The sequence below is a fragment of the Chrysemys picta genome, chromosome 11 (assembly GCF_011386835.1).
Source record: "Chrysemys picta bellii isolate R12L10 chromosome 11, ASM1138683v2, whole genome shotgun sequence".
Classification (NCBI taxonomy): Eukaryota; Metazoa; Chordata; order Testudines; family Emydidae; genus Chrysemys; species Chrysemys picta.
In genome coordinates, this window is record NC_088801.1 from 42,726,332 (window position 1) to 42,747,839 (window position 21,508).

A 21,508-nucleotide genomic window follows, 5' to 3' on the forward strand; every position below is an offset into this window, starting at 1 on the left:
TTTGATTTAACTCCATGTAATCAGCCAGAAAAATATCAAGCGGGTAAACTGAGGCACATATAATCATACAAAATGATACAGCTATCTCCCTCATTGTTTACATGTAGTATAAATGATCTAACTGAAAAGATATATATTTTGCTCTCTGTGCATGGAAAAACAACACAGGCCTTTTGGAAGCAGTGCCTTTTAAGGAGGGACCATGAGAGGGAAGATGTGTGGAAGACCAGGGCAGTAAGTGGGTATATGCATACAAAGCTGTGTGAGGAAAAGATCACAAAGAACGGGGTCACTTTTACAGCTTGGCTACTGAAAGGGGTTGAACAAAAGGAGATGATGAGAGCAGATGTATTAAAGGAGAGAGAGAGAGAGGTAACAGGAACTAGCAATAGAGTGGATGTCAGCAGAGCAGATATTGGCAAAGGAGAGAAAATAACCGAAGATGACCCCAGAATTGTGAGCCTAAGAGATGGATCAGTGAGTTGAGATGTCAGTGGAAACAGATGAGAGGTGGTGGAGAAGATTTAGGAGAAAAGGTAGGATGTTTAGTTTTGGAGAATGTGAATCTTAATTAGCAGTGGAACATCCAGGGGGAGAAATCTCATACTGGACAGAGGGGTTGAAGCCAGGCTTTGGGAGATGACATTGACTAAGGAGGGAAGTATAGAAGGAGAACAGGTCAGAATCAAGATGTAGTAAAGGAGGTTAATATATTGTACATGTGCATCAGGTTTTGCATACCTGACAATCTCTTGAGTCTGATCAAATTGCACATCACAAACTATATCAATAAATAACTCTATCTCAGATACATATGTGGTGCCAGCACCATAGCATCTAACCGCCTCACCCTCTTTAATATATTGATCTTCCCAGTGCCCCTGTGAGATAGGGAAATCCTATCATCCCCAATTTACAGATGGGAAACTGAGGCAGGGAGGTCACACAGGAAGTCTATGTCCAAGGTCACACACAAAGTCTATGGCCAAGCAAGGAACTGAACCAAGGTATCCCAAATTCCCGGCTGGACTATCTTTCCTTTCTAATCTCATTCACAACAAGCCCTCATTTGATGAGATGACTGTGCAATTGAAGCATATACTCCAAAACATCTTCAAATGACAGTAGGCAGATTTTCAGCAAGAGAACATGTATTGAAAATAGAAGTTAAAGTACCAATCGGTACCAGATAAACAATGTCCTATAACTCCCATCTGCATCAGCCTTACTGAGCTGGATTCCATAGCCGATTTCACCCTCCTAGAACTGCTTCCACGGGTTAGAAGCTGTACATTTGCATCAGAGAGGTTGGTTTCTCTTTTAGAAGACATAAACATTATGTGTGGGATCTCCATACTATCAGGTTATCCACCCAATTCAAAGTTTATCAAGCAGAGTGATCTTAGCTGTTTTCGCTGTGAATCCAGATATACTACTGCTGTCAAGCCAAAGACAAACTTCACCTGTCCCTTTTGAGAGCCATCATGCATATCAGATGGCAGGATAACATTACACACTGTGTAGTGACAAAACATTGAAAATCAGAGCTCAGACCAGCTCTGCTGAGCAGAACTTATCAATTGGATAGGCTACACATACTCCCCAACTGTGCTGACTACAGCAAGGTCTAACCGGGCAAGCATTCCTTTTGTGGTGAAGGAAATGCTTTCCTCTAAGGACACAGCAGCACAACTTGAATCTGTGTGGTCCAGACCAAGACAACTATAAGACACTTGCAGCAAATTGACCCACTAGACTTTCAGTGCTTCAGCATGAAGTGGTCAGATCTGTAATTCAACTCTGGTAGAAGAAAAATGGTGTTCTGTGCAAGCAGAATTAACAGTAACTGCATCGTAACAATGAAATGAACCTAATGGTATTTGTACAGGCACAGTACAAGAATCCCTCTGTCCTCAGATTGCACTACACAAACAAGACCACAAAAACAACAAGGAGTCCAGTGGCACCTTAAAGACTAACAGATTTATTTGGGCATAAGCTTTTATGGGTAAAAAACCTCACTTCTTCAGATGCATGGAGTGAAAATTACAGATGCAGGCATTATATAATGACACATGAAGAGAAGGGAGTTACCTCACAAGTGGAGAACCAGAACAGGGCCAATTCGATCAGGGTGGATGTAGTCCACTCCCAATAATAGATGAGGAGGTGTGAATTCCAGGAGAGGCAAAGCTGCTTTTGTAATGAGCCAGTCACTCCCAGTCCCTATTCAAGTCCAAATTAATGGTGTTAAATTTGCAAATGAATTTTAGTTCTGCTGTTTCTCTTTGTTCAAGTTTTTTTGTTCAAGAATAGTTACTTTTAAATCTGTTATAGAATGTCCAGGGAGGTTGAAGTGTTCACCTACTGGCTTTTGTATGTTACCATTCCTGATGTCTGATTTGTGTCCATTTATTCTTTTATGTGGGAACTGTCCGGTTTGGCCAATGTACATGGCAGAAGGGCATTGCTGGCACATGATGGCATATATAACATTAGTAGACGTGCAGGTGAATAAGCCCTTGATGGTGTGGCTGATGTTGTTGGGTCCTCTGATGGTGTCACTAGAGTAGATATGGAGACAGAGTAGGCAACGAGGTTTGCTACAGGGATTGGTTCCTGGGTTGGTGTTTCTGTGGTGTGGTGTGTAGTTGCTGGTGAGTATTTGCTTCAGGTTGGGGGGCTGTCTGTAAGCGAAGACTGGACTGGCCTGCCTCCCAAGGTCTGTGAGAGTGAGGGATCGTTTTCCAGGATAGGTTGTAGATCGTTGATAATGCGCTGGAGAGGTTTTAGCTGGAAGCTGTACGTGATGGCCAGTGGGATTCTGTTATTTTCCTTGTTGGGCCTGTCCTGTAGTAGGTGATTTCTGGGTATCCGTCTTGCTCTGTCAATCTGTTTCCTCACTTCCCCAGGTGGGTATTGTAGTTTTAAGAATGCTTGATAAAGATCTTGTAGGTGTTTGTCTCTGTCTGAGGGATTGGAGCAAATTCGGTTGTATTTTAGGGCTTGGCTGTAGACAATGGACAATCTAGACAATCTAGCCTGATACACACCATTTGGACCCTGCTGATGTGTAGAAAAATGTCCAGAGTACACCTTAAAATATTTCCATTTCAAGCGGGTTAGATCAGAGACACAGTGCAAGGCTGGCTGGTGTGGGGTAGACTTACACCCCAGCTTGCCACAAACTAAGTGTTTGTGCAGACAAGCCCCCAGAGAAGTCACTTACTTGTTGCATATCTCAGTTTACCAATCTGTAAATTGAGTAATAATACTCACCTAACAGGTGTGTTGGCAGGATTATTGTTGGTAAAGCACTTTTGAGATCCTTGAATGAAAAGTATTATATGAGTTGAATGTGTTGTTTACTAATTAGGAATACTTTTGTTTTGGAGCAGATCATGTCATTGGAGCAGATCATATCCCAGTCTCAGAACTCACTCACTCACCTCCCAGTGACCACGGGGGATATGATATTCTAAATGAGAACTTCTTGTATAACTAGTGATTATGTTGTTAGAATCTATGAATGGTGGCATTTTGTTGTTAGACTACATGAATTATTCCTATGACCAGATGAAATGTAAGGTGTTGAGAGAAGGAAAGATGTTCTGTGGCGTGTTGATGGAATGTGGGCAGAAGTGGTAGCATGTCAGATAGTGATGAATGATGTTATGCGCTGAAAGCCTGGACCAGATGTTTGTATAGAACATGGGAGTCTATCCTGAATGACTGAACAATTTTTGAGAGTGGGCAAGGAGAAACTCCCTTCTATTGTTGAACTACATCCCTCTTCCTGAGCTTCTAATATTTTCTGTTAGAAAAAAAAAGTTGTTTTGTTTGTAGCAATGATGGCCCGGATCCACCACTGCACTAATCCATTTTGACATTGGTGTAACTCCGTTGATATTAATGGAACTATCTCCTTGTAAAACTGGAATAACACGTAGTAAAATCAAGTCCTGTGTGTTTGATTTAGGTGTAAGGTCCAGTATGTGTATGTCACCTGCTGAAATAATTGCTATCACAATTGCTACCAATCACAATTGCTACCAATCACACGTCAGCTATCCTTGTGCAACCCCACTGAAGTCAATTTCAGATGTTCAAAAATGTTACAAGAGTCTGCAGGTCACGGTACAGTAGCATCTAACTCTTTCATGCACAGAGAATATTTACATAAAACAGATAACATCACAAGCTGGGAAATGAATATCATCATTTATAGGAATTTATTGGGGAAGGGAGAGAGAAATCAGCAGGAGTACCGTGGCAATGGAAGCAGGACCTGGCCCAATCATCGCATCTCTAACTAACATCAGTAGCCAGAAAACAGTTAAAGCTGTCTTCAAGCCCTGCCTCTAGACCACTGCCCAAGCAACAAGGACACTTCCACCAGTGCAGCTTTCTCTGCCCCCTCCTTCTTAGTGACATACACACAAAATACATGTCAATAGTAGCTTTTTTGTACTCTATTTACAAAAAAATTTACAAAATCTGTGTGGGGACTCTATAGCATAACAGCCTTTCTTGTATTAGATGAAATAGAATAGATGGAAAAGGCATGGGAGGAAGGTGTAAGGGATTGACAGGTCTGCCGCCATAGTGCTGGTGGTGGAATGTGGAGGCCAGAGACAATTCATCATGAAATACGACTAGTTTATGTGGCTCTATAGTGAAAAACCCCTGTATGGTAAAGGGGAGAATTTGTCCTGAAATATGATCAGTGGTGGTAGACCTACCGCAGCAAACCATATACGCTACAGAAACATGCACAACAGACACAGTAGGCTTCCTCAGAGTGATGAGGTATCTGGGAGAACAGCACCACTGCCTCATAAAATGGGTGTTTGTAAATTTTTCAGCATTTTTTGGTCTAACAAAGTTAAAATCAGCTTAATTAACAATTAAATCAATTAATATAATCTTTATGCAGCTTTACATTGGCTGTTAGGGACAATTAAGTCCATCCTGATAAGACAGCACATTCCTCTCCTGAGCCCATTCTTTATCTCCATGTATTACAGTAAGCTGTCTTCTCAGTGATCATTTGATGAGGAATGATGTTTTTCTGAGCCCTTTTTAAGATAGACAAAAATGAATTGGCCCTACACTGCTGATTTCCATCAGGCAATTTATCTAAAGATTGTAATGTAGTCATACATAAAAGTTATGGCAGTTCCACTGCTGCTTAAACTATGTAGCAATTATCTTAAGTTTATTTGTGTATTGGTTTCAACATAATAATGATGCCAATCATCATGCTACATTTAAAGGTGTGTCAGCACTTCCATTATCAAGACCCTGTTTCAGGGGATTATATCGTGGCCATAAAAATTAATTCTGGATCACAGTATGTTTGGTTCTAATCTCAAATGGGAATATATGTTTTGAATAGAATTTGACATTAAAACGATGTGGAATATTGAAGTTACATAAAAGCACAAAATAGAAATAGAAAAAGTTTTCTGGCTGGTTATTTTATTACTAAAAACTATTAAGCCATTTTGCATTTTAAAATTATGGGTTTTTTTTAATGTGAACTGCGTTTTTAGGTAGCTTTCTTTTTCGATTATTTGGGAGTGGGGAAAAGAATACATTACAATAGATGAGGCTTTTGGGTCCAAAATGCAGTTTTCATGTATACCATGCTATTAACTTTTCTTAAAAGTATTCCGGTTTTCCGGTTTACTAATTGACACTGAATGATAACAAGTATAAATAGTATTGTACATCTAGAAAATGGGAATGCAGGAACAGCAATTATACAGTCTCAACATGTTTTCAGTGCTAATGTGTATCTGCTTTTGGGTCCAAAATGCAGTTTTCATGTATACCATGCTATTAACTTTTCTTAAAAGTATTCCATGTTTTCCGGTTTACTAATTGACACTGAATGATAACAAGTATAAATAGTATTGTACATCTAGAAAATGGGAATGCAGGAACAGCAATTATACAGCCTCAACATGTTTTCAGTGCTAATGTGTATCTGAATATTTCAGCTAAAATAAGTAAGTGTGTCTTGATATTGGCTCCAATCCTGCAGTCAGATCCACTCAAACAGAACCTATGCTTATGTAGCACCCCAGTTAATTCAATGGGGCAGCACAGAGGAGCTAGTGGAGTGCAGGGCTGGGGTTTAAGATTCTGCTACTCTTACTCACACCTTGCTCAACTTAATCAATAGGAGTATTTGCAGAGTAAAGTACTACTTACTCAACATAAGGGTAGCAGAATCTGGCCATTAGTCATTAGGACATATTGTCTTGGAATAATTCCCACATCTAACAAACTGTACAGTAAAATGTATATATTAAAATATAGTAGAGACTTGGGTTAAATTTGTGATCATCAAAGGGTCTTGTGGCAATCCACATTACCGTGAGCAGAGCTCAGTTTCAAGTGGTCATGGCATGCATTAATAGTGATGGTCATCTCAATAGCACCATTCATTTTTATTACTTTAGGAGGGACTATTGTGAATAGGGTTTAAAGCAGGGGGCTGGGAATTGGAACTTTGGGTATTTTATCAGTTCTGCCATTCTTTGCACAAACCACTGACAGCGGAGCTAAATTCTCCCCAGCCCTTACAGGGCATCTCAAAGGTGAAGCAGGAGGCAGAGCCCTGGCTCCACCCCTCTTTCACACCAGTTGGAAGAGCTAGTCAGCCACATGAAGGGGAATATACTGAACTCCTTCAAGGGGTATAGCAGTATCCACTCCCCCAGCATTCCCAGAGAGCTTCTTTTGGGCTGAACAGGTACAATTTAACCCTGAACTTCTCTGTGCCTCACTACACCCATCTCTTAAATGGGGTTAATACTTGCCTAATAGGGTGTTCTGAGAATAAATTAATATTTGTAATGCACTTGTAGAATCTGAGATGCAAGTGCAAAATGTCATTGTTACTACTGAACCTACAGTCTACCAAATTACATGTAATATGACCATGAACATACATATTTAACTGGGTGACACTATACCTTTTAAAATGCCTACATACATGTGCACTTGGTAAATATTATATAGCTGGTTTGGTCTCCCAGGTGACTAAAACACATTTTATAACCTTCATGAAAATTCTTTGCTTTCTTCCTCTTCATTTTAAATTATACTGCTCTACAGCCAAAATGCTTCTGAAATAAATGTAGTCAAACTTTACTAATTCTGGGTCACTGAGAACAAAAATGATGCTTAAAATTGTTGATTGGCTCTAGTTTTCAAGATATGCTATTGGGTCAGTATATACGACCCTTGACTTGGGAATGGCGGAGGATAAGTGAGTTATAAAGGGAAGGGATCTCAATTTAAACCAGAAATGACTAAAATACATCTTTGACTGGATCGATGAATAAATCTATGACTGGGTTTGGCCAGTACTTGCTTTATAGGCAAAACAATGAATGCTGCAATCTGAAGCTGGTATTGCATCATACATGATATGAATTGCATCATGTTATTCCTAGAAGTCATGGATGATGCAATCATAACGAAGCTTACATCACTCTGCTGAACAAATTGCCCTATATCAGCTCTAGAAATCATACAGTGTCGTGCTCTCTTATTTGTCAGTGTTTGATTTTGCAAAGGGACACATTTCTGTTTAGCCAAAGTGAGCAGAGATGCCTCATACTTGTGTGAACAGTGCAGATAACTTCTGCTATGTTTGTGGTGAAGTGACTTTTGCATCACAAAAGCGCAGTATAACCACTATGGTTAAGAAAGCCTATCACCTTTATTTTGGCTGCAAAATTGGAGATCAGGACAAGAGGTGGGCCCACACATATGCTGCAACACTTGTGCAACAACTCTTCGCCAGTGGTTGAACAGGAAAAGGAAATCTATGCCTTTTGCAGTGCCAATGATTTGGAGAGAGCCAACAGATCATACCAGCAATTGTTACTTCTGCATAGTGCCTCCAGTTGGGAAAGGTGTGTCAAAGAAGAAAAAGTGGACTGTGCATTGTCCAAACATTCCACCAGCTATACGCCCAGTACCCCACGGAGAAGGACTGCCGGTTCCTGATGCACCAGAATCATTCTCACTTGAGTCAGACGAGGAAGAGGATGAAACTTCTGGTCCTGAACCATCAATGTCACAGGACCCACATTTTCTCCCATCCTCCTCCTCTGAACCACACCTCATAAACACAAGGTGAACTGAATGACCTTGTCAGGGATTTGGAACTACCCAAGAGTAAGGCAGAGCTGTTGGGCTCCAGACTACAGCAGTGGAATCTCCTGGCAGGTGATGTTAGGGTTTCCATGTTCCGTGACCGTCAAAAGGATCTTGTCCCATTCTTCTTCATGGAAGGTGATCTTGTAGCCTGCAACAACATCGATGGTGTGATGGCAGCCCTCAACATCGTTCATGATCCAGATGAGTGGAGACTGTTCATTGATTCATCGAAGACGAGTCTTAAAGCTGTTTTACTGCATAATGGCAATGTTTTGCCATCAATTCCAGTTGGTCATGCAGTCCATATGAAGGAAACCTATGACAACATGAAACAACTTTTGAGGTGCACAAACTATGACCAACATCAGTGGCAGCTTTGTGGCGATTTGAAGGTTGTTGCTCTCTTGCTTGGTCTGCAGACTGGATACACAAAGTACTGCTGTTTTCTCTGCGAATGGGATAGTCGTGCAAGAGATTCCCACTACATCAAGAAAGATTGGCCACTCCGACAGTCATTGGAGCCTGGGAGGAAAAGTGTTCAGCATCCACCACTTGTTGAATCAAGGAAAATTTTGTTACCACCCTTACACATCAAGCTGGGTCTGATGAAGAACTTTGTCAAGGCCATTGACAAAACACAAGCAGCTTTCAAGTACCTCCGTGGAAAATTTCCAAGGTTAAGTGAAGCTAAGATAAAGGAAGGCGTCTTTGTTGGTCCTCAGATTCGTGAACTTCTTCGAGATGATGCATTTGACCATGCACTGCATGGCAAGGAAAAGACGGCATGGAAAGCCTTCCAGTTAGTGGCAATACATTTTCTAGGAAACAACAAGGCCGACAACTACAGGTTGTTGGTGGAAAACCTCCTCAAGGCATACAAAAGCCTTGGCTGCAACATGTCACTAAAGATACATTTTTTGCACTCTCATCTAGATTTTTTTCCACCGAACTGTGAAGCAGTGAGCGACGAGCGATTTCACCAGGACATTGCAACAATGGAGAAACGCTATCAGGGCAAATGGAGCCCATCAATGCTTGCAGACTATTGCTGGACAGTGACAAGAGATGCTCCATTTAATGAATACAAGGGACAAGCCAAGAAGCGCCGAGTAGACAGTGAATAGGACTAAACTATGTATATAATAGTTTTTTGCCTTTTGTTTCATAATACATTTTATTTATATAACCCTTTTGCTGATTTTTAAAGTGTTACATAAACAGGACAGGTGAAATATTATCATGTAAAGCAACCATAAACACATGAAAAGACCTAGGTTTACAATTTATGATGAAAACTCTATCTACACAATATACATAGACATAAAATGTAAAAACTTAAATATCTTAGAAACAGTAGCCAATCAGTTGTTTTAATTGTCATATTTGAATTCAGCACATCAAAATGCATAATAAATAGCACATTTTATATCTGAAGCAGACAACTTCTCAAAAATTGTAGACCAGTGTTACCAGAAGAAAAAAAAGAAATTACGCAGATAACTATTATCCAATTAAAAGAGCCCCACTGATGCTCTTAACATAGACATTACTCTTCTTGTTGTTGTTTGGAAACCATAGAAAAGAAATAGCAGCTATACAATTTCAAAGTGGTGTCATTAGAGATATTTCAGCTGTTCATCCTACTCCTGTGGCTTTGGCTTTCACATCATGCATGCATTAACAAGAGTAAGCAAAGACTGGATGGCGTCTTCTCACACAATAAAATTGTGTGAAAGAATATAATCAAAGGGGCACTCTTTCATGTTGCTTTAAAAACCCAATCAAGTTGGGTAATAATGTGAACGTATAAAAGAGACCAAATGGTGAAACTGGTCTGGTCAGTGGCTTGGCCGGTACCATTTAGGAACCTGAGTTTGAGCATGACCTCAGGCTGGTAGAGGCACTGGAAGCCTTTTGAAAGTGATGCTCTCATAAATTATGAGAATTGGATTCTTTTTGACATCCTACTTGCAGTTTGATACAGTCTCTTCTGAGACTCTTTGTTCACCGGGCTGCAGGGCTGACAATAAGAGAAGAGGAAACTTTACAGCCCAGCCTGAAGGGAGGGTGAAAAATCCTATGAACCTGATATACTCGACCTAACTTCTTGGGATGGTGTGTACCCTCACACAGTTGGCTTGTTTTGTTTTATTATAGTGGGGGAAAATCCCTATTTCTTTTCCTCAGTTCTGATGCTCCTTCCACTTATTGTGCCAATATTAAAGTTAAGCAAAAATAAAGTCAGTTGTGTGATTGGATTCTCAATCAAGAATCTACATTGACATAATGTAAAACAGTGGTTCTCAAGCAGGCATACGCGTCCCCTTGGGGGGTACACAGAGATATATTACTGGGGGTGCTCAATTCACCTAGATCAGTGTTTCTCAACCTGGGATTTGCAGCTCCCGGGTGGAGCATCATGTGATGGGTTTAAGGCGTTCGCAAGTGTAGGGCTGGCATTAAGGGGTGGCAATTGCCCGGGGCCACATGCCATAGGGGGCCCTGTGAAGCTAAGTTACATGCTTCAGCTCTATTGCCTGGGGCTTGGGCTTCGGACAAAGCTCACAAGTGAAAAACAGATTCAAGTATCACACTGATTATAAGTACAATATTTATATTCCAATCTTTTATTTTATAATTAGATAGTGAAAATGAAAAAGCAAGCAATTTTTCAGTAATAGTGTGCTGTGACACTTTTGTAATTTTATGTCTGATTTTGTAAGCAAGTAGTAGTTAAGTGAGGTGAAAACTTGGGGTACGCAAGACAAGTCAGATTCCTGAAAGGGGTACAGTAGTCTGCAAAGGTGAGGAACCACTGATGTAAAAGGTGTCATTAGAGATTGATAAAATTCAAAGTATGGCTGATGCGCCACAAATTACATGTAGTACTTTGTTGTGAACTGTCCTGTTTCTATACTAGTATAAGTCTACTTATGGTGATCTGTTCTGATGTTGATGTAAGCCAGGTTCTCCAACGAGAGAATAAGGAACAAGGTCCATCTATGTATCTTTTGCATCTATGTATCTTGGTTAAGGGGATATGGCAAATATTTTCTAGTTCTGCACAGGACACAGTGCAAAGGTAATAAACAATAGGGAGGAAGGGCAAAGGTTACAGGAATAAGATCACAGGGGAGCTAGATTGTCACTTGTTCTTATCCAGTAGTGAGTAAGGAGCTAACCCCTTGCATGTGCTGCATAAGTCCTACTGCTGCCCGAACTGGAGCCCCTATGTATATCGGCCGCTGCATCCAATGCATGTTAGCTGAATGCTTCTGCTAAAATATTAGCAGTTTGATAGTTAACAATGTAACCATTTCTTTAACTTATCATTATAAAGTTTCTAAATTAACACACCATTGAAATTAATAGGTGCAGTTCACATTTCTCAGAGCTATTCTGCAGACTCATTAGTTTGCATTGGGTTCGTATTTAGAAGGCTGTTTTTGCAACTCTAAGGGCTAGAAATGTAAGGTCAAATTATTTGCTAGTGTAAATGGGTGCAGCTCCATTGACTTCAACGTGCCCATAATTGTTTAATCCAAGCTTTAAATCTGCCACATAGTTTTGCAGCAATGGGTAGACTATGCAGAAAATCTAAGGCTGAAGTGTTAGAATACATTGGACTCTGGTTATGCTTTGGAATCTAGATAAAATGCTTAGGGCCTGTTGTCTTACTTATGTTAAAGTCACTGGTAAAATCCTCATTGACTTCAGTGTGAGCAGAATCAAGCTCTTAAGGCACACTCCTACTACTGCCTTGAAAAGCCATGAATTTTGATATATAGTTTTTCATTATGAAAGCCACTTTCTTCTTTGCAGTTGCACCCAGGTGAGTGTCTGGCTCCAGGCCTTCATTTTAGGCTCTGTGACCTAGACATACAGTACTAACAGCACTATGAGTTTGACATCTGCAGGCAGTAACTTGCGCATGAGAATCACACAGCTGCAGATAACATTTTATGAAATTATCTCAGAGACTATCCAGTAGCTAGAGCTATATTGAAGGCTCCAAGACTTATGGGCCACAAACTTCAAGGAACTGTGGAAAGCAAAGCAATCAGGCAACAAAGATGCTATGTTGTACTTCAAACTCAGGAAATAAGAAAATGCTTTCAAATGGTAGCTTAAAAGTGTGGAAAATTACCGACGATCAGGAAAATGTAAAGCTAGTCTTTTCAGGATTATATTTGTTCCAGCTTAATGGACTGTACCTGGTATATATTAAAATGCTACTAAGAAGGCTATTGTAGTTAAGGAGAGGTCCACTGATTAATTATAAACAGACATTTTTGAGGGGTATATAGCTTAGCCATTTAAAATCACACCAAGCTGAAGTTTGATATACAAGTGCTATGCCTGAATGAAATCCTCCCCTCCCCCCCCCCTCCCCCACATCCCAAATTTAATGTAAACCTGTTTAGTTGTTTTTTATTATGGAAGAACTGTGAATAAAAAAGGAATTTATTTGGGGGCAGTTTAAATACTTTTAAAAAGTAAATGAGGGATTGCAGGCCATTTTTCCTGCATGCAGCGAAAGAGAAGGGATCAAATCAATTTGATGAGTTACAGACAAGTTCACTCAGTTCAAAACGCTATTTTTTACAGAGCATTCAGCAGCTAATTTTCATAACCCTTTCCAACATGGATTGCTCTCCCTAATGCCTTGCACACATACTGTTCTCAGTTCTGCCCGTGTAGCTACCCGTTCAACTCTTGTTGCCTTTATGTGATGAGCACATGAATATTGAAAGAACTAATTTGGCCCAGTGTGAACACAATGCAGAATCCCAGAGAAGAAAATGTAGCTTTAGTTTAAAGTTTACACAAACACTGTGGTGTGAAACATTTGTTCAGACTGCGTTGAAGGAGAATGCATTCTGTGGACAGGATGAATTCGGATCAAAATTCCATCCAGATGTTAAAAATGTAATACATACAAAGGATTGGTTCCATCCCAGTGTGATGGACCAGAAAAAATGTCAGTGAAGAGGTGTCTATATGAGTAGCTGTAGGGGAATTGACTTTTTTTAAAGCAATACTGTTTTTTTTCTGATTTGATTATTTTATATCAGATGAAAAGTGCTATCCAAGTATTAATATTATGTTGCTGCTAAAAATCAAGGGAAATTAAAATTAGAAAAAACATTTAAATAACACTAAAGGCATGATTCAAATGCACAAAGCAAGAAGTTCAAATTTAATACTGCCTCTTCCTACTTAACCCATCTCTTGTATTAATGTATTGCACATTTGAAGATGGGAATGAACTGTGGATGGAATGAGCATCTTAAATGTCCCTACTCCCATTGATTTAGTTTAGATCAGACCTTATATTCTTATCTACATACTTTACATATATTATATAAACCAACTGTAGTAGATTTTGAGCTAAAGTGTTAGTTTATAGTTACTGGGTAGTTACAGGTAATTAAAATGTTATAAGAACTGGTCACATACATGAACTTACAGTTATATGTTACCTGTGTTATTACCAGCAGAAAAATAGTTAGCAACCAATTAGAATAATTTTTAAAACAGCTAATTTCAGTTCTTTTAAATACAATTTAAAATTTCTATCATGTTTGATGTAAAGTATTAGTATAGAATGAGTGAAATCCTGGCCCGACTGAAGTCAATGGAGTTTTGCCATTGACTTCAATGAGGCCAATATTTCACAGATTATCTGTTTCTGTAATACAATGTTTTGAAGAGATTTGAAGCCACTGGTTAATTCAGAAAGATTTAGGAATGTGTAAGTAGGGTTGCCAACTTTCTGACGGAACAAAACCAAACACTCTTGCCCCGCCCGTTCTCCGAGGCCCCGCCACCCTCACTCACTCGCTCATTTTCACCTGGAGAGGGCTGGGGAGAGCGTCCCTTTTCGATAGGGTCACCAGAAGTCCCGTTTTTATATGGACAGTCCTGATATATGGGCTTTTCTTTAATATGGCCTCCGATTACCCCCGACCCTCATCCCGATTTTTCACACTTGCTATCTGGTCACCCTACTTTTCAACCGGGTGTTTGGTTGAAAACTGGACACCTGGCAACCCTAAATCAGAGAGCTGGGATAGTACAGGGTAGTGGGTTGTTTATAATTCTTTAAGTATCTAAAGAAACCCAGCAAAAGAAGCACCTCTGAGCATAGGATTTGATCCATTACTGCCTGTTGCGACCACTGTTCACTCCCCTTATTATGTTTGTCTTCCTCACCTCTTGTGTCATGTCTGAAATGCAGATTGCAAACTGTCTCAGGTAGGGATCAAGTCTCATGTGAAGTGCCTTGCACACTTTGGCACACTATAAAACAAATAAAAAATGATTTGTGTTTTAAAACAAACAGGATTGAACTGAAAGAATTTTAAATAGGAGTTGCAGATACTCATCACCTCTCAAGATCAGGCCCTTGGATACAGTATTTGTGGGTTTTTTACACTCATTTAAATGTACAATTCCTGTTTTGAGATTTCATTTGCATATCTTGGGTAGTTTTCCAATGTTACATCCCATGAAGCCAATTCGGAAAATCCTTTGTATCCGCAAGCTACATGTTCAAAATTCCCAGTATAAATACAATGCCGAGTTTAAAGAAAGTATTTTTCAAATAATTTAAACCCTGATCCAGTAATCCATTTACTCAGATCAGCAGTCCCACGGAAGTAAATGGGATTACTTGCATGACTGAGGTTTTAACTGTGTATATATTTGGGCAGAATCAGATCCTTAGAAAGAATGCAAACTAAAATAACTACAAATTATATTAGTTGATATAATGAGATGTTTAAAATATATATATTTAAAAGGAACAATTATGTATACATTTTAATGTCAAAGTCCAAAGCAGTTTTTTCAAGGGTGTTTAAAAAATCAGAGCAATAAGGTAATTGCTCTAACATTTTAATGAACATGGTGATTCTTCCAGTAATGCAAATTCTAACACCTCTTCATTTCATTTAAAAACTCTATAAGTTATACACATATATGGTACACATTATTCACATATATAATGCTTCACTGACTTTTTAGTCATATATTAAATTCAAAGCCTTGACTATACTGTTTTTCTACCGCACTACATATATTTTTATAGTCCTTAAATGATCTTTTGTGACAGAATTTTAAAAATGCCCCATAGTAGTATATAAAAATAATTATTTTTTTAATTTCATATTTAAAATATGCATTTTATGCAGAAGATATATTTGATCACAGATTTCTTAAATTAAGAGACTATATGATGTGGTAATTTTCTTAATCTTCCTTTTAAAAAATGTAGAATTATCTCCCAAAACATGTTCTGTACAATATTCTGTGAGTGTTGCCAATTAGTTATTAATATTAAATTAATATTAGATATTTCAAAAATAAAATGTCAGATCAAGTGTGAAGACTTTTGTTATTGATCAAATACATCATCTGCATTAAAATGCATTTTCTGTAATTTGCTAATATAACTAAATATTGATCATACAATAATATCCTCATACTTCTAACTCCAAAAGGGACAAAAATAAGGATTTTTTTAAACTACTGCTTTAGCGTTCAAACATAGTGGTCAATATATATTTTATGCTTATAGGTTCTACATATGCACATGGTTCTAGCCAATATCATATACAAGCTAAAATACATATTCTGGAAACTAGCAAATGTATAGCACTCAGTGTAAAGCAAGTTGTGCCTACAGCTTACTCATTCATTAGCTCTGTTTCCTATGCCTCAAAATAATAACATATAAGTCTGTTTGTTTTTATTTAAAACTCTATCCTCTGTTGCTAAAATACTAATTGCTTACACAATTGCTCAAATCACTCCTAAAAACAACTTTATGTGGAGTTTTCTTAATAAAAGCAAAGGCCTTGGTTACCTGTGTGTGTATAATATGTATCTTAAAACTTTTTTTTTTTTTGGCCTACAAATATTTCCACAAAACATATGTATAGCTGCACTTCTGGTTTAGTTTTACTGCATGTATTCAGCACATGCTCAGCGTGTATTCAGCACAAAGACAAAACAGGCTTATACAATATCTTGCTCTGCTTGGCTTCAGCCTTGCCACCTGAAAGCCAACTATCCTTTTCATCTGAAACAAAATGAAACTTTTAAAAAAAGTCCTGTCCATAAAACGCTATAAAATTCCCTCTCTTTTAGGCAGCTTTCCAGCACTCTGGGGAGTGTCTACATGTGACTAGAACATGTTCACTTCCTTTCTGGCAACATTCAGGTAAATCCTAGTGCAGCCAAAAAAGCTAAGGAAATCCTGAGAGTGATGGCATGACACCCTGGCATTGCCTGCTCATTTACTTCCTGTTTGCTTCAATCCTGCTTAGCCGAGTATTGTTGACTCCTAAAGCAACCAATATACAACAGATTGTTTTCTCCCTTCTCCAGGGCAGCTGGGGCATTTGTAATCTGCACTCAGAGGGCCTCCCCGGGGCGATTTAGGTGATCCCTGAAGGGCAAGGTCCGTTCAGAGGTGCTCCGCAGACCTTTTCCCACGTGGCCCGGAGCAGGGGTTGCTGGTGCCAGGGCACAGGGCTCGGATGGGAGACGTTGTCTGCGGATTTCCGAAGGTTCCTTTCTGAGCGACGTGGGGCCGAGCCAGGACTGATGCTGCGGGGCCATTGGGAGGCCTGGGGTCAGCGTGGGCCACCAGCCGCAGCGGGCTGGGTTCAGGCAGCCTTAGGCCTGCAGCGCAGCTCCGCCCAGCCTCGGGGGCCTTAAGCCATGGCAGGTCTGGGATAACTCGGCCCTCAAGCCCCAGCCGCTGCAGCCCAGCGCCTGCTGGCAGCACCCCCCGCGCGGTTTCCCTTGGCCGGCACCTCCCGCTTGCAGCGCTTGGGAGCGGGGCAGTGGGTGGATTTCCCTGAACTGCGGGGTTATTTCCGTGATCCCCCAGTCCGCTCTTACAAACACCAGCCGAGCAACCCCTGCCCCTAGTGTGTGGCAAGGCATTGCCCTGAGGGCAGCAAATGCAAGTAAAAGAGTCAACTTACTTGGATCCACGCGGTCTGGCCCTTCGTGGCATTTACGGTGCAAGTGGAAAGCACAGCGCCTAAGGCTGATGCCTTCCCCCCCATCAGAAACAGGGATTGGGGACATCTCTTCCCCCTCTGGGCTGCAGGACTGAAAGTTGCAGGAGGAAGGCATGGGCAATGCAGCCAAAGAAGCCAGCCCCCTCTCTTCCTTCCCCATGAGAAAGTCTGTGGCAGCTCAACTCCACAGCATTGTTTTCTTCACTCCATTTTTTTTTTGATTTGTAAGAAAACGCCAAAAATGTAAATATAATTTTACGGTGGGGGGTGAACATTCCTACTGAGCCGTAGGGTTATTTCTATTAGGTCCCCCATTCCCTCCCTAGGTTCGGCATAGAGATTCCTAGTCTCACAGCGCTCCCTAGTGGACAGCAGCCGCACCCATGACTCGCTTCCCTCCTCCCATCCCCTATTACAGCCTGTAATATATTCCCCCCCACCCCCTCCCAAAGAGGTATCGACAACCTACAGGACACAAATGACCTTAGAACGCCCCTGTCCATAATCTGCATATTCATTCATCTCTACCTTCCCGCCAATAAAAAGAAAGGATCTCCATAAACTAAATCCCAAGGACCCAGTTCCAAGTGCATTTTTTTGTCCTGGATCCTCTTTTAAACCCACTCCACACTGCTTCTCTGTCTATTACATGCTAATTTAATTTTACTATGGACGATATTTTCAGCATTTGCTGAGGACAGTAAATTTTGTAGTTTATGTTATTTCACTTTTTATGACTTTTTAACACTTAATAAAATTTTATTAGAGTACTTTTGTGTTTACAAGGCCACAAAACTCTTGGCAGGTTGTCAGAAGTCCTTTTTATTATGATCCTACTGATATACTGCGAGTAATGAAATAATCATGTCCAGAAATGTATCAAAGGCCAGAGGGATTATCCAGTTTAATAGCTCTACAGATGCGCTGTGAAAGATATGGACATGCAACCCCTTGACAGGCTAAAAAGCTTGGTGGAAGGAGGAGGCAGACCGGTTAATTCCTTTACCATTTGAAGCTAGTTCTGTTACTATCCTAAAGGCTAGATTCTTGGTCATGTGACTCCTGGCTGTTTCAATAAAAATGAATTTATTCTGTTGCAATATGCTATTTTCTTTTTATTCTTCTTAGGTGTGCATTTAATGCTGAAGTGCTTGCAACCTTCAGTAAAAAGCCATTTATTGAAAAATAGCCTTTTATAGCACCATTTGGCAGCTAACAGTGACTTTTGATCTGCTCCAGCAGCAAAGGAGAGAGACTATATTGGTGAGATCAAATATAGAACAAGGTGTATTGCAATATTCTCTGAAGCGATTGCTTTTTGTTTTTGAAAGGGTACAGTTACTGGGGAACTCTGATTGTGTATATGCCTGAGTTCCACAATGGGCTGTTTTTCTGCAGTGCTCTCTGTGCTATAGCCTGAGATACTGCAGCTGTTTTTAAGGTCATTTCCTTTTATTTTAAATAATTGTTAATTTAACATATGTCGTTAAACTCATTCTTGCGTCAAAAGGAGGAGATTATACTTCCTGACCCTGAAAGCAAGGTGGGTGGTTTTGTTTTATAATTAAATTTGCTGTGTTCAATTTCATATTTTTCTTTCTCTGCTGTTTCCTAAAGAGCATGCCAAAAAAGATAAAAGAGACCGATGATACAAGATATGTTTTTTAAATGCCAACGTTGTCTTGCTAACGCACACAGTTCTAAAGTTTTAGCTTCAGAGGGACACCAGTAAGGTGCAGTCCATCATTTTAAAAATAATTGTTTTATTCACTGTGGTTTAAAATAGCCCCTTGAAGCCTAGAACTAAAATATATTTCCATATTCAAATGCACAGTGCTTGTTTTGCCTCTAACACATACACTTGTGTGATATTGCAAGCATGCCCATGATTCTGCCAAAAGGGGTGTTTTAAAAGAAAAATGCATTAGTTAATTTGGGTTTAAAGCATATTGTAAGAATTTACATGTACTTTGCAAAAGACATAAGGAGTGGGAAATTGATCAAACTGTTTATCTTCCAAATCAGCACAATCTTAAGAACAAAGGACTTTCCTGCCCCAGTAATAGTGGGACACATTCTGATACCTTTGTTCATATAGAGTCCTGGGGAGTGCCTTTGAAATCAATGGGGCTTCTGAAGGAGTTACGGTACTACTCAGTGTTAGGAAGTACATCAGAATCTGGCCCAGTGTAAGTAAAGCAAATCCTTTAATACAGATTTGCTTGAAGACAGAAGTTCAGTTATCCCAGAACAATATCATCAACTGTAAATCATTTGTTTACAGGTCCAAGGTCAAATTAAACTTTTTAAACCTTTCATAACCCTCAAATTAGAAATCTGTAGAATGAAATGATGTGCAGAAAGGCATGATGGACTGGAAATAGTTAACCTTGCAAGAGCAGAGTTTTCAATTATTCCTTTAGAGACACAGAGAGAGAAACTCGTTGAAAACTAGCTACAACTTATTTAACCAATGAAGCATCTAACTAATTTAACACTTCCCTAGTGCCTTGGATTTTCTTCTGAAACCCCCGAAGAGGACTGAGGAAGCAAGTGTGGAGTCCCACTGCCAGAGAGAGTGAAGAAATGGAGGGTAAGCAATACAGTGACTGTGGGGCTGGAGTGGTGCTCAGGTGAGGGTAAAATGGGTGAACAGGACTTTGAAGTGCTGATTTCATTGCTATAGCTGGAAAAGGGAAGCTTCAACAGAAAAACTCCCAGACAGGAGCATGACCCTTGAACCTCCAGAAAGCTTTGTACTTTGCTAGGACAAATACCAGTCTAATGAATGGTCTCTCACCACCACTATCAGTGTCAATGCTGGTAAGGTCAGTTCAGCAAAATATTCTGCACATGAAACCCCCATTGATGTCAGTGGTAGTGCCCTGTACTGAGTGAATGGAGAACGTGCTGCAGGAGACATCTGCAGTCTCAGACATCTGAGACAATATTTGTTCCTTTACATTTTGCAAACTGTTAGCCTGGTGTATGTTCTTGGCCACTATATGTGAATATATTCCCACATTTTTGACTCTACAGTTATTGTTTTTTAATAGAGCAGCAAATCCTGGTCCCAGTGAACTCAGGATAAAACTGCAAACTCTAGGCCCATAGTACATCATGGGGACAATTGACATTATGGTGGTCATAGAGTGATACATATTAATAACTATAATGGGCCAATTCCTGGTCCCACTGAAGACGTGGAGAGGTTTGCCATTGACTTGCAATTATTAGTTATAATTGTTAATATGCATTTCTTTAACATTATCATGGTTTCATAATATCAACGGACATTATTCTGTACTGTATTATGCTATGGACTGATGTAATGGGCTAAATAATAATTGAGTGTGTGTGTATACATGTTTTATACACACACACACACACATTACACCATGTCCGCTTCTTTTTTAAAACAACTGCAAAAAACAATAAACAAAGAAAATCAATCCACAAACCTCTGATTAAAGAAGATAACACAGTTTACAAGAATTGCTTGGGATTTAGCCACAAAACTCCTATTGATTGAAATGTGAATTGTGTGGCTAAATCACAATTGGCTCTTTGAAAATGCAGAATGTGGGAATGATGATAAACCCACAACACCAAGTACATAGATATGCTGGAGACAGATACACTAGGGCAAAAATTCATGCGGATGATGATAATATGTACTAAATATGTTATAACAAGGCAGTGAAAGTTCTAGCTGTGTAATTTAATGTGCATATGCCAATGAACATTGTGCTAGCTGCATGCCAGTTGCTAAAGAACCCTTACAGGATGTATCATATAAAGGCTTTCCTGAGAGGAAAGTGAGATAAGCAAAACTGGGTGGAAAACTAGCTATAGACTATTTAATCAGTGGAGCATCTATCTAACTTAAAGTTCCCTAGTTCCTTGGATTTTCTTCTGTACCCCCAGTTTGGAGGGAAAGATGGAAGCAAACCCCAGGCTCATCTGATGGGTGGACCTAGTTTGAAGACCCAGTTATCCTCTGAGATAGCTGACAGCAGCTCAGGCTATGGGTTTGAAGGTAGAGGGCAGAAAGGGAGAGCATCTCTAATTCTCAAAAGACAAGTTGGGATTTATTTTTTTGCTTAGGCACATGGTTATCAATTATAATTCAACATAGTTTGAGTTGGGTATTTCTGTATATACTTAAGACAAGTGGTAGTTCTCATGTCAGTTTCTCTTGTTTATTATTTCAAGCCTGTTCCCATTTACTATACATAGCCCATTACTTGTTTTCAACAAAAAGGTAATGTTCGATTATGGTCTGTTTC

The 21,508-nt window shown here is 39.7% G+C and overlaps 1 long non-coding RNA gene across 4 annotated transcripts in view; it reads left to right on the forward strand.

The window, feature by feature from the left end:
- The first annotated feature begins 18,230 nt into the window (after positions 1-18,230).
- Positions 18,231-21,508, forward strand: part of LOC112061805 (uncharacterized) — a 92,317-nt gene continuing 89,039 nt past the window's right edge. For 3 of the 4 annotated variants that reach the window (XR_006176941.2, XR_006176942.2, XR_010591321.1), the window contains exon 1: positions 19,624-19,812. This is a non-coding gene — a long non-coding RNA (uncharacterized LOC112061805). Of the gene's footprint in view, positions 18,483-19,623; positions 19,813-21,508 lie in introns of those variants that run through there. The other variant, XR_010591320.1, reaches the window with a different exon arrangement.